Below are 21,342 nucleotides of genomic sequence, written 5' to 3'. Positions count from 1 at the left end.
CAAAGTACTCAGTCGCATCCATTGGTGCTTCCCAAATGAATCAGCTTGCCTGAATGCGAATTTCAAATTCGCAGTTCAAGTACAAACGGAAGTGTGAATGTCAATTTACCTTTCAACAGCGGGATTATCCTACACAGAATAGATAAACTAAATATCTCGATCACTTTAACATTGATTTCCTAAGGCCAGTGTGAGATTTGAGCCTCCCTCTGAAATCAATACCAAAGCAAACAAACAAAAGAGCATAATCTAAACATGCAGTTACGGCAAAACCAAAATCTGAGCTCGAAAGTTTCTTCCATCAAAACTGCCGCCGGTAATTTGCATATATAGAATAAATATTTAATTCCTAGAGTACAAATCACTTTCAAGTATTATAAAAAAACAAAGGGAACCCAGACGTGGGTGATTGCAGCCCCCATACACTAAGACTTTATACAATTTCGGAAAAAAAGAAGCAGTCCCTGATATTCGCATGTTCCTGCAAATTTATTTCAACCAATGAAGCAAATAGTTGCAGGCAGAAGATCCTACTGTGAATAAAGGAGTAATTCAAATATCTTTTCAATGCAATCCTAACAATCACACAGCTAGCCTTCCGTTAATTCAATCACACAGTACCTCTGTTTCTCGTTGAACTGAACTCACAAATGCCCTGTCCTTGTACAATATTTTAGGTATTCAATGCAATCACACTTTAAACTCTCGCAGAACATGACATACTTTAAACTGTTGAACAATTAACAAATAATCCTTAATTAGAATCACACAATATTTAAGATGTCCTTTCGAGTCGAATGCAAAGGAATGCTCGTTGTTATGTATCGACACAAGTTAATATACAGCATATTGAAATTATATCATCAACACGTGACCAACTCTGGAACGACTTAAAAGTGCTCTCACCTTCAGGCACTGACCAGAGATAGGTCTGAGACTAAATGAATAATTTGTTGTACAGTATCATGCTTAATAACCCTCATTGACACCGTTGATGTAACAGATTTGAACACTGTACTGGGACCTTTGTCACACCGACATCCAATCCGACACTATGGTCTTTGCCGCGTTAATAATGGAGTGAAGGTATATTCGTCTGATGTGATACCTCTCTTATAATCGGTGGCAGGAGCTTAGGATGATGGCGCTTAACAGACACGGCTTTGCTGGCATTCTGAAACAGCTCTGTTTATATCTTTAGTATCTCTTTTTCTTCCTTTTAAGGATTCTTTTGTTGATTCTGGACTGGTGTTACGCGCTATAGAAACATATAAGTTTATCAAAGGAATAGATAAGATAAAGGCAGGAAAGTTGTTCCCACAGGTAGATGAGACAGGAACTTGGGGACATAGCCTCACGATTCGGCGATGTAGATTTTCGTCGGAAATGAGGAGGAACTGCTTTTCACAGAGAGTGGTGAATCCCTGTCCCATGAACCAGAGGAGTCTAGCCCACGAAATATATTTAAGACAAACTTGGATAGATATTTGCATGTTCGGGGAATTAAGTGCTCTGGAGGAAAGACAAGTAGGTGGAGATGACTCCATGGTCAGCTTGGCCATAATCTCTTTAAATGGCTTGATGAACCAAATTGCCTACTACTCCTACTACTTTTTACGATCTTCAGTTTTTATGCTTCCCGCTCATCTGGTTATAATTTGTTACTACGTCTCGCAATATCCTCTGCGAATAACTAAAAGTAACTTATTGCATTATTTTTTTAGCTTTCTTTCCTATCCTTGTATTTTCCACAAAGTCGAATTTTAAGGATATAATCCCACAGCTTTAAAAAACTTCTATGTGTTTTGACTTTTTGATATGTTCGCATAGAAACACAGTCCAATCAATTTCCTTTTCTCTGCAGTACCTGGACAGTGTACTGCTCTCCGGTTAACAGCTGCCTATTACAGCTTTCTATGGTTATTCTGGGGCCAGTATTGCCTATATATCATGATCAATATCTCTCTAGTGCTGAGCCACAAAGGATGTTGTGATTATTATATTGTTCTTTCAGATTCCTGCCCCTGTTTCCTCCGATTCTGATTTTCATCCGTGTCCCAAATAGGGAAGGCGTTGGGAGTAGTGGTAATTGTACTGGCTTCTTTGGTTGTACGCTGGCAGAAGGTGTTTGGAACTGGGCTACCTATCATCGTCATTATCATTCGGAGATGATTCACTACATCCAGCACTGACATCCCATTTGAAATCTAGCCCCGTTTACGATTTCACTCTGAATAGGGATGTTGGCCCAGCAGCTTTTCTATCTTCTTTAGCCACTTAGTTTGATCGCCAGTGTTATGTTTCTTTTCTGATAATGACTTTAACATAATATTTAAGTATGTTCAAATCCGTATAGATTGTTTTCAATTCCTTCCACTTCGCTACAAGCCAATATGCTTCTTATCACTCTCTCCCTTCTTTCACAAGCCTTCTAAAACTGGTTCAAATGTATTATTTACACGCTCCTAGCACCCAACCTGCTGGCAAGTATTTAGCCGTCTCATTAAGTTTGACAGCTTCTCTTCAAGACTGCTCACCACATAATTGAAAACATGATAGCTTCTTCTCATCTGTCCCTCTGTACTTCGTCTTGCTGCCGCAATTCTCAATTAAACATAATTTTGCTCTGGCTTCGTTTAGGGTTACATCGTCCCAGGTGTAATCATCAAAATCTTTATCACAGGGTTTTTATTTTCCTACATACATCAATAATTTACGAACCTTCCACACCCAGGACAGTTCAGTGTTAACTGTATCTCCAGCACAACGTTAAAAAAAGACATGTTCTGAGGATGATGTGAAAGGAATGGGGGGTTTTAATTTCCAAAATATTGATCAGCAGTACTCAGTGACTAAAGAATTACAATGAAGTGAATTCATTGAGTTATTGAACTGATGAGGAGGACCTGTTTTTAGACAATAGTGGATCTGATGATTTCTCTGCCCAAGGAAGAAGTGGAGGGTAACCCAGTAAATCTATTTAAGTCAACGTTGGATATTTATTTTGCGAAGTAGCTTAATCAAGGGTTATGGTGAAAAGACAGGTAGGTGGAGATAACCCCTGCCCCTATTTCTTACATTTTTCAGTTTTTTGTTATTCTTGCCGCTCATCTTGTTGATTCTTGTTCCACTTCTTGCGGTATCCGCTTCTAATACCCAAAAGTAACTTAACGAAGCTTTAATTCTTCACATTCGCCTTGTACTTTCGGCAAAGTCGAATGTTAAGGAAGTACTTTTGAGGCTTCATTAAGCTGCCATGTGTTATAGCCTTTTGATATGTTCGAATAGGAATACCTTCCAAACAATTTCCTTCCCTCTGCAGATTCTAGACTTTACACTGCTCTCCGGTGATCAGTTGACTGTAACCGTTCACTGTGGTTATCGGCGGCCAGTAATGTCTCAGTATCATGATCGAGATATCTCAGAGGCTGAGGCAGAAGGATGTAATACAAGTCATATTGTTCTTTCAGATTCCTGCCCCATTGCCTTCCGTTGCACCTTACTCGCTGCTCGCAAATGGAACCAGTGGTGACCCTCATGACAATAGTTCTGGTTTCTTTGTTAGTATGCTGGCGGGAGATGTGTAGAAATAGACTGATTATCCTCGTCATAACCATACGGAGCTACGTCACTACGTTCACTACCAAAGTCCTGTTCCAAAATCAGGCCCCTATTTATTATTTCTCTGTGAATGGGGATGTTGGTTTTCTTCTCTGATAATAATTTCGACATTACATTCAAAATGTGTTTAAACTATTATACATTTCAGTCAAACTTTCCAGTTTGCTACAAGTTAAATTAGTTCTCATCACTCTCGCTTCCCTTTCACAAGCTGAATCGAATGCATTGTTCCCACGCTTCTCGCAAATGTTTTTCCTTCTCATTAAGATGGACAGATTCTCTTCAAGAAGCCACATCACCGAAAACATGATTTCTTCTCTTATCATTCCCGCTGTACTCTAGCATTTGACCACCATTCTACACAAGTAACAATTAAGCCTTCTTTCGTTCTGGATTCGGTTACTGTCTTTGCTTCATGTCATGTTCCAAATTTTTATCACAGCCTTTTAATTTTCCTTCATACAGTCATGGCCAGCAAATTCTCCACACTGAGGACAATTCTGCATTAAGTACTGCTCCATCGCAATGTTAAAAAAGGGCGATGTTATAGCTGTAAAATTTCGGACTATTAACAGACTATTCCCACGCAAATATTGAGCGAGAGGACCCAGTGGCTGATGATTTGCAGGATAGTGATTTCATTGACTTATTTTGATCCATTGGTTTTCAGCCCAGAGTATGTCAATGCACCACCGTGCCGGGAGACCTATCCAGACTTGTAATTTTGTAACAATTCAGAATAGAATCTTGAATACGGAACTGTTTGAGCCTTTCCGAGAAAGTGATCATAACAACGACGATCTCGATTTTTTTTAGGAGAGTATATCGATAAAATCCAAAACCATTAAATTGAATTTCATAAAGGCAAAGGTGTGAAGATGCAGCTCGGACATCAGAGGGTAAACTGGAAGGAACCGCCTCACCTTGAGTCAGTTGAGGAACAATGCAGATAATTTTAAAAGGGAAGAAGCACTCTGCAGCTAACGTTAAAACGTTATATAATGTAGTAACAAAACAAATTAAAGCAACAGTTAAAAGTAAAATGATTTTCCCTGTACATACATATCACCCCGTACAATCTGAGATCCTTTTACTGCGGGCACGTCTAGCAAATCTATAGACGGCTACGTGGATGAATAATGATATATGTAAAGCATTGAATAAAAGACAGCAGTAGAAAGGATAGAGAAAATACAACAATAATGTTAAGCATAGGGCTTATTTATATATGAGAACTATATATTTGAACAGCTTGTCCAGTGACTCAATAGATTTAATGCTGGCAAGTTTAGAACACACGCTAGTGATAGCAGGTCTCTGCTGAGTCTGAAGGGACAATCACTTCCCCATATTTAAGTCCAAACACCCCTGTAGATAACAACACGGAATGCGCGCTGCGTTTCCTTTGAGTTCCTTTGCCCAGAACGGCGCAAGAACAGCACGACTTTCTGGACACAAGAGATTCCCCAAGCCACTGAACGATGAATCACCAGCCCAGCATTTCAATCTAAACTAAAATGCACACTTGACTTAATTACACGAGACACAGTATTTAAGAAAAGAATATGACTTTGCGTTACATTTTTCTACTCAGTGAATTTTGTAACCAGTGGATTTTCATGAAACATTTCCACCGTATCTCGGGACAGGTGAGAGTTACAATTCTAAAACAGTGCGAATCTAATAAACCCAGAGGAGGGACTGAAGTATAAGCTTGTGTCTGCTGTAGCAAAATACACCGAGGCTTAGGTTATGGGAATTATCGCAGACGGTAGCCAGTTTTAATCTATTGCGGCCAATGAATTCGGGCACCTGAGATAGGCACAAATGAAGAATTGCGAATACAGCTGTTTTACTCCCCGCAACGGGTGAGTTGCATCAGAGTTGAATCACAGTGTGCGAGCGCCGGCCAAAACCGATGAGTCTCCCGGCGCCTCACAGTATCCGGATCGACGTATTGGCAGAAGGGTCCTGGAAGTATCATCATCAAGTTCTAGCATGTGGGAATTAGCCACCTAGAAATGGGTGTCAACATCTCATATTTTATGAATCTCTGAATCAGTGAGATGGTGTTCTTTTCTCAGTGTGGTCTGGAAAAGGGAACTCAATGTGGGAGGTAAGTCTGATCTGTCCAGGGACTGTGACACCCCGGTGGTGGGAAGTCCGCTTCAGATATATTCTGTGTTACACCGAGGTTGGATGGAATTAGAATCCGTTTAGTATTGTCACATACACCGAGATACCGTGGAAACGAGGTCTGTGTACTGATCATCGAAATCAAATGCTTATGTACAGCAATGAAACAGATCAATATAAAACAACAGCAATGCTGAATAGTGTGAATCAGCCACATATACACTGCATAACAAGTAGAGAAAGAGGAGGAAAAACACAAAGAAAAAGACTGGGAAGTGAAGAGTCCACGTCATTGGCCCAGGGAACAAATTAATAATCTTATATCAGCGGACTAGACGGCTTCCGCGAGCCTGGAGTTACAGGTTTGCAGGCCTTGGTACCGCTACCTGTTTTTAGTTATTTATTTTTGCTTTCAGCCATCTATTTATTTATTTATTTATTTATTTATTTGTTTGTTTATTTATTTATTTACTTACTTACTTACTTACTTACTTACTTAGTTACCTGTTTATTTATTTTCATAAACATTTGATTACGTCCCTCCTTCAGCATCTTTGAAATTCAGCACAAACACGACAGCGGTGGAGGAAGAGGGGGCCGGGCAGAGCATTATTAATTTTGCGGAGGAAGAAAGAAAGTTTAAAGTGGAAATACTGCCAAAAGCATCTCTTCTTTTCGACATCTCCAGGGCCTTGAAATAGCCGTGCCTGTAAAGAGAGTCTTTCATATGCAATATCCGCTAATCGTCTGTCCTCGATCTCCACTGTGGCCATGTAGAGGCGGAAAAATGTTCTGCACGCCACATTCTGGATTGACATATTTCTCTTCACAAGACAAGCATCCAATTTACAAACTTTCGTGAAGATTGCAATTACAGAGTGGAAAAGGAAACTAGAAATGTTCACAACAATAACCGGAACAAGAGCTAATTTCCTTTCTCATTCGGTGGGTTGGGTTATTTGGGCCGTTACACAGGACAGGCTTCGGGAACAGAGTGGCATGCTATGGCGCAGCGGTACAGCGGAACCAGTCACATAGTGCCGGAACTGTCAGTCACAATGACTGCACTGACATGTGCTGACACACCCAGTTTGCGCCACAGGGGGAGAGAGAGTGATATAAACAGGCGAATGCAGATAAATGATTGCAAGGTACACTAGTGATCCAAAGGAACTAATCATGCGCGCTGGTAAAGCGGGTGAGTACAGAGCCGAACAAGGAATACGTCGCACTTCTTGGTGCAGAACTTGGAACACTTCAACGGGAAGAATTATTCGGGAAACACCAGCCCTCCCACCCATGTAGCTCTCTAAATTACTGTTGAAGATTGTAATGAAAATCGCATCCAGCACTTGCGCTCGCAGTTCGCTATACAGTCTCACCGACGAGTTGACCTTTTATCCATAAAACACGACCTCCAGTTGTCTCCCAGACTTACCAGCGGAAGAAAAGCCTTGTTGCATTTACCCTATCTATACCCCTTTTAATTAATTGTGTATACCGCTATCAAATGTCTCCGCAATCTCCTTCCTTCTAAACAATAAATGTCTAACCTATTCAATATGTCCTTGTAGCTCAGGTCCTCCAGTCCCTGCAACACTCGTGATTGTTTCCTCTGTACTCCATTTTGTTTAAATCCATCCTATAGCTAAATGACCAAATATGCACACGTTACACCAAATTAGTCCTCACTGACGCCTTATTCTAGCAGCAATGAGAAGCAGTGGAAATGTTACAGTGACCTTCAGTTGATCCCTGAACTTTGTCTGGGTGACGGCGTAAAGAGCCGTGTTTGTGCAGCAGCTCAGAAGCTGCAGCATCGAACTCAGATCTCTCAGATATTCGGGAGGAGGAGTCGATGTGCTGAAACCTAACAGACAGCTCCATACAGAATACACAATTGATGGTGCCCACAGCAGGACGAAATTGCCAGAGATGATCATCAGAAGACCGAGGGATTTCCTGCGGCTCTCCATCTCCGGGTCTCTGTCACCCTTTCCCTTGTCAGCACACCGGAGACTCCTGCGCCCTCTGCTGGTGACTAAAACATGCCTGATGGTTAATCCATTCGTTAGAAGTACCAGCAGGAACGGGATTACAGGGGTGAGGAGGAAATGAAGGCAATCGAATAATATCGATATACGGAAAGTGATATACCTGGAAATCAAGCATATGAAAGGAGCAATCATTACTCCATAATACCCTGAGAACCGAAAATACCAGTAAATGTTCTTTAAACAGCTGATCACGGTCACTGTCCCCAGAATGATAGCCGCAGATTTCTCGGTGCAATACTTTGTTTTCAGCTTTTGGCAACAAATGGCCACAAATCGATCAAATGTGAAGGTGACGGTGAACCAGACTGAACAATCAGTGACGGCGTAAAGCAGGACAGCGTGGATGTTACACACTGGAATATCCAGAGACCAGAAGAAAACATCGAATGGCGCGTAGGTATTCGGAATCTTGCTCAATATCAGGTCCAGGACAACGACCAGGAGATCCGCCGCTGCCATGGCAACCAGGTAGCAAGTGACAACTCGGGACAGACCGCACTTTCGTTTGCACAAGACTAAAATAGTCACCAGGTTCACTGTGAGAGGCATAAAAAAAGTCAGTGGGTACACATCGCAAAGCGTTCTTTGTTAAATGGACGTAAAATACATCTCATTTAAATATGTGCTTCGTCATGCTGGAAAAATCATTGCATCTCAGCAAGTACATAGACTAGTCAATTATTGGAATCAATAATTTAGCGAAATATTGAGCAGAATTTACCTGGACAAATATGACCCACGGATCAGTATTGAATAACACAGATAATGGTCACGAATGATTGGACAATTTCGTTAAATTTCAAGAAAAGTGTTATCGCAGGCATTATATACTAACCGCAGACATGTATATACCGTTAATTAAATGTCTCTCCTCTGACTCCGTCCAGATGAAGGGCAGGCTCCCGCCCCTGATCACAAGAAAGTAATATACAAAAGCCTTGCGCATATGCTACATAGCTGGGATGCCTAAGACTTTTGAACAGGATTCTATTTGTCAACGTGGAGTGGTGACCGAATTTGAAAACCTGGCGTGAGTAAACGGTGTAGGTAATGTACAGGATGGAGATGTGAGACAGGTTGCAGAGAAGTAGTGCAGGTGTGGGTAGGCGTGCGTGCAGATACCCCGATCCCCGAGACACCAGTCAAGGTAATTTGATTCGGAACAATTGTTTTATTGGAAATTACAGATTGCCTCCCTAATGCTTCCCGTTCCTTTCCCTCTGATTTCCCCTTTTCCCCACGGTGATTGAGCTCTCTCTGCCCCCTTGACTCTCTCAGTTCACAAGAGGGACCCAGAACAGAATCAGGTTTATCATCACTCTTTTATGTCAAGATATCAACTATTTTATTTGCAGTGGGATTACAGTGCAAAACATGGAACTATTGCAGTACGGTGCAAAGGTCTTGGACATCCTTGTACAAGCGGTGATTGATAGGTTCGTGGCCTAAGGTAAAAGGAGATGAGTTATTTACTTCAAACGTTCTGCATAATCGCTCAAAGAGCTGACCTGCATGTGCATGCAACGAGAGCTGCATAACTCATCTCCTTTCCTCTTTCCACTGTGCTGGCCTTTCCACTGTCAAACATTAACCCCGGTCACTGTGCACCCTGTCAGCAGTAGCTCCTATGAATTCGCACAATAAGCGATTTAGTCAGAGCTGCAGAATCTAACCAAGTTTCACATAATCCTTTAACTAATTCGAAACATCTGATGCAAAGTTTGAAGCGAGTGGTGGACTCTCCAGAGCACGCTCAGTGGACGATCTCAATTGGATGCGCCAAATGTTGGGACCACTGACCGAAGGTTAACTGTGCAGATGTTATTCCCTTGGAATAACTCCTGCAAAGTAACTTCAGAAACACCAGTCATTATTAATGCATTATACTCCATTCTTATGCATTTTCCCATTCCTGACGAAATGTTAATTAACGGTACAGATGTTCTTCTTTTATCAACAAATCAACCCATGCAGTGAGAGTATCGTTGCCTTTTCGCAATCTTTCAGTTTGCAGATATGTCCCCACTTTTGAACAGGAATTGAGTTCACAGTAAAATACGCACGCCGATGATAATAAGAGAATCACCTCAGGACATTTTTGAATTGCATTTGGTGACTGGATTCAATTTTCTGGGACGAAGGCAGTTAATCACCGAGCAGGAGATCAAATGCGCCCGCCAACAAAATAAATTAAGATAAAAATCAGTAAGATCATCGGCATTTTTAAAAAAAACTTGAATTCCAATCGTATACATAGGTATGATACAGACAACATGGTGAGGAGTATAATGAGAAGAGGGCGAGTGATGGAAAGATCATTTTAACGGAGGGATATTGGAAATTGAGAACTCTTTACATTTGTTGAAGAATATTTAAATGGAATTCAAGGAATAATTCCAAACTTCAAGCAATAACGCCGTATCTTATGTTGTTCACATTAGGATCAATATTTTTGAAATGAGCAGCGAATGAGAGAGGCAGGTGTTTTCACAATCCGATGACTCCGTTCAGGTGAAGACCGTCTTTCTTTACTTTCATTATTATACGGATCTGGTTTGTGTCAGAGTGGCAATTGAAATGATAATAAAGGAACATTATATATTCACATTGTTGGAGGCAGGAAAGGACAATGGAATCCTTCGAAGGGGCGGAACAAGTGATGTGCAGATATTGTGTAGATGGAGTTCAGTTGAACGAATGCTAATGGTGAACCATGAGGACACTTGATATGGCGAAAGTGTCAGAATAAACAGTTGTTTCCGGGAGAAGAGGAAAGGCGGAATGTTCCGTTTGATGATATGGTATTCATGTACGACGCTTTAGCACGACCGTGGACTGTGGCTAGTGTGCAGTGAACCTGACTGGTGGAAGACAAAGTCCGAACGATTGCTTACTGGATTAGTGCAGATTGGGATCTCAGATTGAACTGGTAATAGGAAGTAGATGACAGAGTGGCTCTCTCCGGGATTATTGTGTTTTTGGAGATCAGATCAAATTCAATGGGAGCACAACGCGATGAAGCACATTGATTCAGCAGCACATATTGCTGTAGGGGGATGGAGCGACTTAAAGGAAACAACGTTTACAGAGCTGAAATAGAGCTTTGACATGAATTGATTTGAGCAGGGATTGAACAGAGTCTGCCGATCAGATCAATGGCAATTACGCCAGCACAGTCCCAAAAGCCACAGTGAACAACATCGGTTGCAAAATTTAAAGGTCTGAAAAATTCATATCTGGTGTGTTTGACAGCAGCAATGGTTTCAATTTCGTGGTACATATTAGAATGAAATTAATGTTGGATAATTAAACTTTGGAGAGAGACTCACCGGGAATAGCAATCATAGCGAAGACGGTGTAGAAAATCACCAGAATGCATTTTATTGCATACTCGATTCGATGCGCTAAAGTAATCCACTCATAATTTGCAAAGAGAAATTCAGCAGCCCAGAAGGCATTCCGGCGAATTCCCATTACATTCCACACTGCTATTCGTTGACTCTGATCCATTCCGGAGCCCGTAAATTCTCTTTCCCCAACGTGTGACCTCTCTGTCCCGCTTTGTCGATCTGCCGATCGCTGTCAGTGTGGGGGCGGAGGCTCACGCTGATACTGGGAGAATTCAGTAAGTCGGACGCTTATTAATAGAACGGAGAAACTCTCTTGTGACACAGAACACCCCTTGGGAAATGATCTTATATCTATTTTATCAAATGACAGATGCAGTTAACCCTTTCTGCATCGCAGCCAAGCGGATGGCGTGGGGATGTATTGTTAAACAATTTCGTACATGAAAATTATATAGATCCATAATCTGTTTAGAAACAATTCGGCAGGTTTAACAAATTTAAGCGGATCAACAGTATGAGGACACTTCTTGTTTGTTTCTCTACCAATTTTACCCTGCTCAAGCATATTTGAAATGTTATTCATAAGGCTATTTCAACCACTTGGTGGATGCTTACACATAACTAAAACAATTACTAATCTTTCCCTAGTAAATGTCTACTCTCACCTTGTCCATTACTGCAGGGTTTATGAGGATCTGCTCAGTGATTATTCCGAAGAGGAAACACATTTATCTGTGTGGCCAGAGACCAGGAGTGGCAAAAACACCGCCGGCCTGCTCCGTATACTGAGGGGAGTGTTTGGGCAGATATAGCAGACTGTGGTTTGCATCCCTCCCCAACGGCAGAGCTCTCTGTATTCAACCCTGAGACATTTCTCTCCTACTCGAAGGGAATTTGGATTTATATTTTGTTACAAGATGTTCTGAATAAGCATACGGTTTTTCTGTTTTGCCTTTCCTTAAAGGCTCCCTCCTTGCATCTTGTCGGATGGTTCGCCTTTAGGTGTATTTCACGACCGAGTGTATTCAGAGAAATATCGATAACGATATTTCAACCTTTCGGTAGTTTTATATTGAACACGTAGTAATTCAAAACCTTGTCTCCTTAGAAAAAAATCTAGAAATGAGCGAAGTTTCAGTTATCACCTTCCACTACCTTTACTCCTCTATCCGACCTTTTACAGAAAGTTACCTATATTGCTGTTTATTTCATCTAATCTGTGGTAGGTAGTTTGAGGTCTAATCAATGTTGAAACAATGATAAAAGTCTTCTAGCAAAATATAATCCATTCGCAGACACTGAACAAGTATAAGGTACAAAGTTTATGTCAATATTCCTTCTATTAATTTTTTTACAGCCGCTGCGAACAACTATTGCTCTGAAAGCTCCAGGGCTCTTTATTTATTTGATTTTATATATTAGTTGAAGGGAATGATGAAATACCGTCTGATAAAGAAAACGTTCCGCAGTTCGGACTTTTTCTCGCTGCGTTTAATTCCAGCTAGTCGGGAGCACTGACAATGTGCGCAGGAATATTTCAGTTATTGAGCAATGGCGCACCCCTGCGGTTTCCAGGGAGCAGTGTGAATTAAGGAACAAGTTATTGTCCTGGGTGGGCAATGAAAGTACATTTTGCGTCTAGTTCTGACTCTGTTACAGAAGCAAGACAGGGATTGGTGATCTTGCTGCGTTGGCTCCTGCATTACCACTTGGTTAATAATGAGAACACAACTCACGGAAATAATAAGTGAGAATGATAACGGCCAGAATCGCTGGATGCAATTAGTTGATACCTTGGAAATTGATCATCGGGGTCAGGTGATTGCAGTGATCACATGGGTTATATGATAAATATCGAATTATCCAGTAATGAGTCAACAAAGCCGATATCATTGATCTATTGTATTAGGTATTACTTTGTCATAGTGGTAAAAAGTTGTATTGTTATCTCTGCTAAGAGACGGTTCTGAAAAAAAGTTAAGATAATATCCGAGGTGTCACTGAAGTATCTATAAAAGCGCAGACTGCTCAGTTTCCTGAACTGAAGCTTTGTCTTTTTGTAAAGAAAGTTATGTTGTATTACTCCCGATCTGTAAAGCTCGTTTTTCTCCGGTCCCTTGGAAATATTGCGCTTTCTCCACCAGTGTCTGTGTTTATATTTTATTTCACAATATTTAAAACGACATATCTTAATTTGATATTCACAAACAAATGAAGGTATACCCTGTAAGCATTCAGCCGTTGAACTCCAAAAGCTGAACTGCATCTCTTCTTCAGTGTAATTAATCTTACCTGTATTGTGTATTAATTTTATCTTGCTGTCCTCGATACAATAGAAGCTGCCTCAATTCTTCTCAGCATTCATCAAAATTAATTTTAAACATGTGAAAACGTTGCTAAGCCGAATATGGAATATTTGAAAGGTATATTAAAATGTTAGTCCTCGGATGAGGCATTTCAAAATGACAGTTTTAAGATGCTGTAGATTCTGTCTGTCAGAAAGTAATGAATTAACGACATTATTAGACTACCCAATTCGGAGCATTATTTGCAGGCTCTGATTGCAATAAAAATATAAGACATAGTGGGGTGGAGTTTCAAGATGGCGACGTAAACATCTGCCTTTAGGCGCTCTTCATTTTTTCAACTATAATCACCCCTTAATTATTTTTTTTCGAATTTAATCACATGGGTTGATACTTTTGATTAACTTTTTCTTCCTAAAATAATATTTGATCTAATCTCGACAAACTTAAAATGGCTACAAGCAAGAAATCGTCTAAGGAACCTGTATCCATTGACGCAATCTCTGCTCTTTTGGACGCTAAACTGGATATTAAACTTTCGAGTCTGGAAGGCAGATTGATGGTAGATTGGGAAGCAGACTGACAAGTTTGGAAAATAAGCTTACCAGGAAAATATCCGAACTTGAAGAAGCTGATAGATCGCTTGAAATTAAACTTCAATCGCAGGCATCGGACATTCAGCGGCATGAAGATAAGATCGTGACTCTTGAAAAATCCATTTGTGCAAAAGTACGTACAATTGAAGCGTTGGAGAAGAAGGTAGAGTCGAATGCTAAAACTATGGATCAGTATAAGTTTAAAATTACTGATCTCGAAAATCGATCTCGTAGACAGAATTTGCGTATCATCGGGTTCCCCTAAAAAGTTGAGTCCGGTGATTTAACTGAATTTTTCTCTAATTTACTATGGGAAACTTTCAGTGCTGAAGGTTTGCAAGCTAAACCTGTTATCGATCGTGTTCACAGAGTTGCGAGATTTTCGGCTCTGTCTGATAAACCACGAGCGGTGATTGTTCGCCTTCATTATCCTCGGGAGAAAGAGCTTTTAATTCGATTAGCTCGTAAAAAAGGCATGATTTCTTATAACACCAATTCATTTCGAATTGTTGAAGATTATTCTTTTGATGTAATGAAATCAAGAATCGCTTTTAAACCAGTGATGGCAGAGATTTATTCGATTGGCCTTAAACAAGCTTTAATGTATCCAGCGAATCTTAGAATTACGTTAAACGACAACAGTCAGCAATTTTTCAAAACACCGGAAGAAGCGAAGAAATTTGTTGAAGAATATAAATCTTCTAGTGCAACTTGAACTTTGTGTCATGTTGAAGATTCCTCGGAGAGAGGGTGCCATCTCATTTTAAGTAACCTACGAAGTTGGGTTATAACTTTCTATCCCGTTCCACGGGTCTGGCTCTTATTTTTCATTATTGTCACTATTTTATGGATGCTTTTTTAACTTTTACAATATTTTTTAATTCTTTTTTCTGTTTCAGATATATACATCTATATCTTGTAATGATCATTTATTTTTTTCAAGATGTCGTTTCTTCTTCCCATAAGACTCTGCTTTTTATAAACATTTATTTGTTTGCCTGTACTTAGAAATGGGACGAATGTTTTGATTTTGTTTTTAGTTTTTTTTATATATATTGTAGTGTTTATTGAATCTTTTTTGATCCTATTTTGGTATTTTTTACTATTAAACTTTTTTAATAGATTGTTGAATCTACATTCATATTTTGTAAGATGGCTTTTTCAAAATGTCGTTTCTTCTTCCCATAAGTCTTTGCTTTTGAAACGTCATCTTTCTTGCATTTATATATGAAATTTTTTTAAAGGTATATTACACTTAAATGTTGATGTTTATTTTTTTTGTTAAAGATTGTTTGTTTTATTATATTAGTTTTTTTCATTCTGATTGACATATATTTTCTTTTTGCAACCCTATATTTAAATATGGGTGTTACATAGTTTTTCTTTAAAAAACTTTTTATGGAGCTGCCATCTTGAAATGGGGGTAAGGTTAGTGTTAGATTATGCGCCTGCCGCTTGGCTTTTCTTCGAAGGGTGGGGGGAGGGGGTGGGGATCTTTTTTCACGCTTTTGCGTTTTTTTTCTGCTTTTAGTTTATGGGCCAACTTTAAATTATTAATATTGTTGAGGTGTCATGTTCTCCGGTTGATCGTGAATCTATTTTCCTTTTTCCTAAATTATGGGTTATGTGTCTTTTTAACCTATTATGATATACACAACTAATATTGGCATGATGGATAAATCTATTAATTTTATCTCTTGGAATACTAATGGTTTAAATCATCCGATTAAACGTAAAAAATATTTAAGGTATTCCATAGATTGAATGCTAATATTATTTTTGCACAGGAAACCCATATTAGGAGGGAGGATAATCAACGTTTTTTTAGGTTCTGGTAGGATCAACAATTTCATTCGAATTGTACCGCTAAAATTAGGGGTGTGTCTATTTTTATAGACCCCTCAATTTTGTTTATACATCACGAAATTATTTCTGATCCGCAGGGCAGATTTTTGTTGATAACTGGTTCACTTTTCAATCGGAAAGGGGTTCTAGTTAATATTTATGCCCCAAATTTTGACTGCCCTGAATTTTTTAAACGTTTATTTACTAGCCTTCCTAATCTGAATGAATATATGTTGATATTGGGTGGAGATTTTAATTGTTGTTTGAATCCTTTGATGGATAGATCTAAACCTATTCGAACTCTTCCGAATAGATCAGCCTTACTTATTAATTCTTTTATGGTTGATTCGGGAATTACAGAAATATGGCGGTTTTTGAACCCTAAAGATAAAGAATTTTCATTTTTTTCACATGTATATCATAGTTATTCTAGAATTGATTACTTTCTTATTGATCATCGGTTATTAACGGATGTTATTGATTGTAAATATGATTCTATTACTATTTCGGATCATGCACCTTTGAAGTTATCTATTAAGATTTCGGACTTTTCCAATAATGTTAGATCTTGGAGACTTAATGCTACTCTGCTTCAAGACCCAGAATTTGCCATCTATATAAAGCAGCAAATTGATTTGTTTTTCTCAACAAACTATACTGAAGAAATCGACAGAGGAATACTTTGGGACTCCTTTAAGGCTTTTATCCGTGGACAAATTATTTCGTATTCCGCTGGTAAAAGAAAACAAAGATATTTAGATATTGCTTTATTGGTGAATAAAATTAAGGAAATTGATAAGATTTATTCCGTGACTCCTACCATAGAACTTTATAAGAAGAGAGTTGAGCTTCAAATGGAACATAGTTTATTATTATATTCTTCAACTGAAAATCAATTAATTAGGACTAGAGCTCAATTCTATATTCACAGTGATCAAACTGGTAAACTGTTAGCTAATCAATTAAAAGCTATTTTGACCAGGCGACAAATTATTAAAATTCGTAAACAAGATGGTAATTTAACCACTGATCATAAAGAAATCAATAATACTTTTCAAGATTTTTTTAAATCTTTATATCAATCAGAATTTGATGGTGATCTGTCCATGATGGATAATTTTTTTTAACAATTTGAATATTCCTAAACTGATTGGTGAAGATCGTAGCTTGTTTGATGCTCCTATCTCTGTGGCCGAAATAGGTGAGGCTGTCTCATCAATGAATTCAGGGAAAGCTCCTGGCCCTGATGGTTATATTGTAGAATTTTTCAAAACTTTTTCTTCTTTGCTTTCTCCTTGGTTATGTGAAATCTTTAACGATGCATTTGCTAAGAGATTACCTCAGTCTTTTTATGAAGCTACTATCTCTCTAATTCTTAAAAAAGATAAAGATCCTACTCTATGTACATCTTATCGCCCTATATCACTATTAAATGTAGATTCTAAGATTCTTACAAAAATTTTAGCCACTAGATTAGAAAAGGTATTACCACAGATTATTTCAGAAGATCAAACTGGTTTCATTAAGAATCGGTATTCTTTTTTTAATGTTAGGAAATTGATTAATATAATTCATACTTCATCACCCACAGTCCCAGAATGTGTTATCTCATTAGATGCTGAAAAAGCCTTTGATAGAGTTGAATGGACATATTTATTTAATGCTTTGAGAAATTTTAATTTTAGTCCTAATTTTATATCATGGATTAAACTAATATACTATAAACCTGTTGCTTCTGTTCTTACAAATAATTATAGATCCTCCTTTTTTCAATTATCTCGTGGTACGAGACAAGGTCGTCCTTTATTATTTAATATTGCGTTAGAACCTTTAGCCATTGCTATTCGTGAATCTCCTAATATTTTTGGTATTACACGTAATGAGAAATTATATAAATTATCACTTTATGCTGATGATTTGCTGTTATATATTTCTGATCTTGATAGATCTATTCCCACTATTTTATCCTTGTTGGCTCAATTTGGTAGTTTTTCTGGTTACAAATTAAATTTAGATAAGAGTGAATTATTCCCTTTAAATGCGCAAACTTTATTGAATGACAGGATTCCATTTAAAGTTGTTACTGATAATTTTACCTATTTAGGTATAAAAATTACAAAGAAATATAAAGATTTATTTAGACTGAATTTTTTACCTATGCTTCTTCAAATACAACATCTTACTACAAGATGGTCTCCCTTATTCTTATCATTAGTTGGTTGGATTAATGCTATTAAAATGATGATTTTACCGAAATTTTTATACTTATTTCAAGCCTTACCAATTTTTATTCCTAAATCCTTTTTTGACAACATTGATTCAAAAATTTCCTCATTTGTGTGGCAAAACAAAAACCCTAGGTTAAGTAAAAGGCAATTACAAAAATCTAAAAAAGATGGTGGTTTAGCTTTGCCTAATTTTAGATTTTATTATTGGGCGAATAATATTCGTAATCTAACGTATTGGAAATTGGATTTGGACTCATTATTGTGTCCGCAGTGGGTAAATTTGGAATGCAATGAAGTAAAGGGATATTCTTTATTCTCTGTTCTTGGTTCTTCTCTTCCTGCTGATTTAGTTAAATTTAATAAACAGATATCTAATCCTGTTATTAAACACACATTACGAATTTGGTTTCAATTTCGGAAATTCTTTACTTTGAAAAACTTTGTGCTTGATAGCCCTATTTTATTTATTTTTTTCTTTAAACCATCCTTGACAGATCAAGCCTTTAGCATATGGAAAAGGAAAGGTATAAAATGTCTTCGTGACCTTTTTTTTGAAGGTACTTTGATGTCTTTTGACCAACTTTCTAATAAATTTAAATTACCTAAATCTAATTTCTTCAGATATTTACAAATTAGAATTTTTTTACATAAAGTTTTACCATCTTTTCCCAACTCAACTTCAACGGATTTCTCAGATTTGATTTTTACCTTAAATCCTTGTCAGAAGGGATTAGTTGCTTTTATTTACAACATGATTATGAAGATACAACCAGAAATGTCTGATAGAATTAAACAACAATGGGAAAAAGAACTTCGCTACATTATACCAACAGATAAATGGGAAAAAAAATTACAAATGGTTAATTCTTCTTCTATATGTGCTAAACATGCTTTAATACAATTTAAAATTGTACATAGAGCTTATATGTCTAAAGATAAACTTGCTCGATTTTATTCTCATATTAACCCTCAATGTGATAGATGTCATTCAGAAGTGACTTCACTGACCCATATGTTTTGGTCATGTCCTACTTTACATAATTATTGGAAGGACATATTCGTTACCATTTCCTCAATTTGGAACATTGATTTACAACCTAACTTTATTACTGCAATCTTTGGTATACCAAATGAGGATGGTAATCAGTTTTCTCCTTCAATCAGACGAATGATTGCTTTTGTAACATTAATGGCCAGTAGGTCTATATTACAAAATTGGAAAGAAGTAAACCCTCCTACCACGTCTCAGTGGCTTTTTCAAACTATTTCTTATCTGAGTTTGGAAAAAATTAGGAGCACAATTTTTGACTCGTCAATTAAATTTGAAGAAACTTGGGGACCGTTCATCCGACATTTTCATGTGAATTAATTTGGCCTTTCCCAGACCTTCTCTTTGTTTATTCTTGTTCAGGTATGGAGTTCCGGAGTTCTTTGACACTATCATATACTTATAAACTGTTATTATTGCCCATGTTAGTTTTAGTTTAGTGCTTGTTTCATATATATATTTTCTTTCACACATTTTTAATTTTTTTTTTCTTTTTCTTTTGATGATTAGTTTTGTTTTTTTCATATATAATTATATAGACTTGATTGATTAATGTACTTTTTTGTTGTTGATGTTTAATAGGATATTATTACCCTATTATTAATGTAATCTTAAGTCTATTGTATTCATAACCTATTCATTATTTTGTTATGTTTTTTTTATATTTATATGAAACTCAATAAAAAGATTGAAAAAGAAAGAAAAAGAAAGACATAGGAGCAGATTCAAGCTATTTGACCCATGAAGCCTGCTCTAACATTATATGACAATTTGATGCCTAATTCCTGTACATGCGGCGCGGCACGGCAGCAGCGGCCTTTCAGACCTGGTGTTACTGTAATTTAATTTTCTAATTTAATTTTGGGACACAATTTTTGATTAGGGCACGTGGATAAAAGAGCGACTGCCTACCATCGCCAGATGCCACTACAATACAGTGATCGCCCAAAAATAAACCCTCAGGAAGATCTGCTGCTTAAATTAAACGACCTCGGTTTGCAAAACGGTCCTCGGAGTCGCCTGATGCTGGTGGCTGGAGATGGGAACGTCATAAGGGCTGTGAAAGGAAGCGGAAGCGATGCAAGCGGGCAGGGTTCCATGCCAGCCAAAAAGCAAACCATAGCCGGCCAGCTTTCCCGCCCATTCTGCTCTCCAATCTCCACTCCCTGGACAATAAATTGGACTACATCCGACTCAAACGAAATACTCAGCGGGGGTTCAGAGCCTACTGTGCATATGTTTTCACAGAGGCGTGGCTGACTGATGGGATTTCGGACGCCGCCGTTCAGCTGAATGAGCTCACCTTGTTTCGAGCGGACAGGGTTGCAGCTCTTTCCGATAAGACTCGCGGTGGTGGCTTGTGTGTTTACATCAATAGGGAATGGTGCAAGAACTCTGTGCTGGTTTCCAGACACTGCTCATCGCTAGTGGAATTTGTTGCTGTTAGATGCAGACCATTTTATTTGCCACGGGAGTTCACCTCGGTTCTTATATTCCGTGTCTCCATTCCCCACAGCGCTATTGCTCAGGAGGCGCTCTGTGAACTGTACGGGGCGATTAACGAACTGCCGAATCCTGATGGTATGTTATTGTCGCCGGAGATTTTAACAACGCGAACCTCAATTCAGTGCTCCCCAAATTCCAACAGTATGTGGACGTTGCAAGGAGGGGGGAGAATGTGTAGGACCTGGGTTAAACAAACATCCCCGACGCGTACCGGGAGGAGCCCCTCCCGCACCTCAGTTACTCAGATCACATCTCCGTTTATGCTCATCCCAGGAAACAGACCGCTCGCCAGGCGCTCCAGACCAGTTCAAAAGCAGGTGCAAACCAGGTCAGCAGGAGCCATCTCTGCTCTTCAAGACTGCTTTGATCTCACTGACTGCCACATGTTCATGGAGGTTGCAACCGATGGCGGCTGTTCCAGCTTAGAGGACTACACGGCATCAGTGACTAGCTAAATCAGCTTGTGCGTTGATGACGTCATTGTCCAAGACCATCACTACACGCTCTAACCAGAAGCCGTGGATGACCGCGGAGGTGCCTGCGCTGCTGAGGACCCGTCGATCGGCATTAAGAGCAGGTCACAAAACAGCCCTAACAGCAGCGAGGGCAATACCGTCACGGGACATCAAAGAGGCAAAGACTGCAAACG

This window comes from Hypanus sabinus, chromosome 18 (assembly GCF_030144855.1).
Source record: "Hypanus sabinus isolate sHypSab1 chromosome 18, sHypSab1.hap1, whole genome shotgun sequence".
In the NCBI taxonomy this organism is placed as follows: Eukaryota; Metazoa; Chordata; class Chondrichthyes; order Myliobatiformes; family Dasyatidae; genus Hypanus; species Hypanus sabinus.
The sequence above is the reverse complement of the archived record's forward strand: the minus strand, read 5'-3'. Positions refer to the sequence as shown.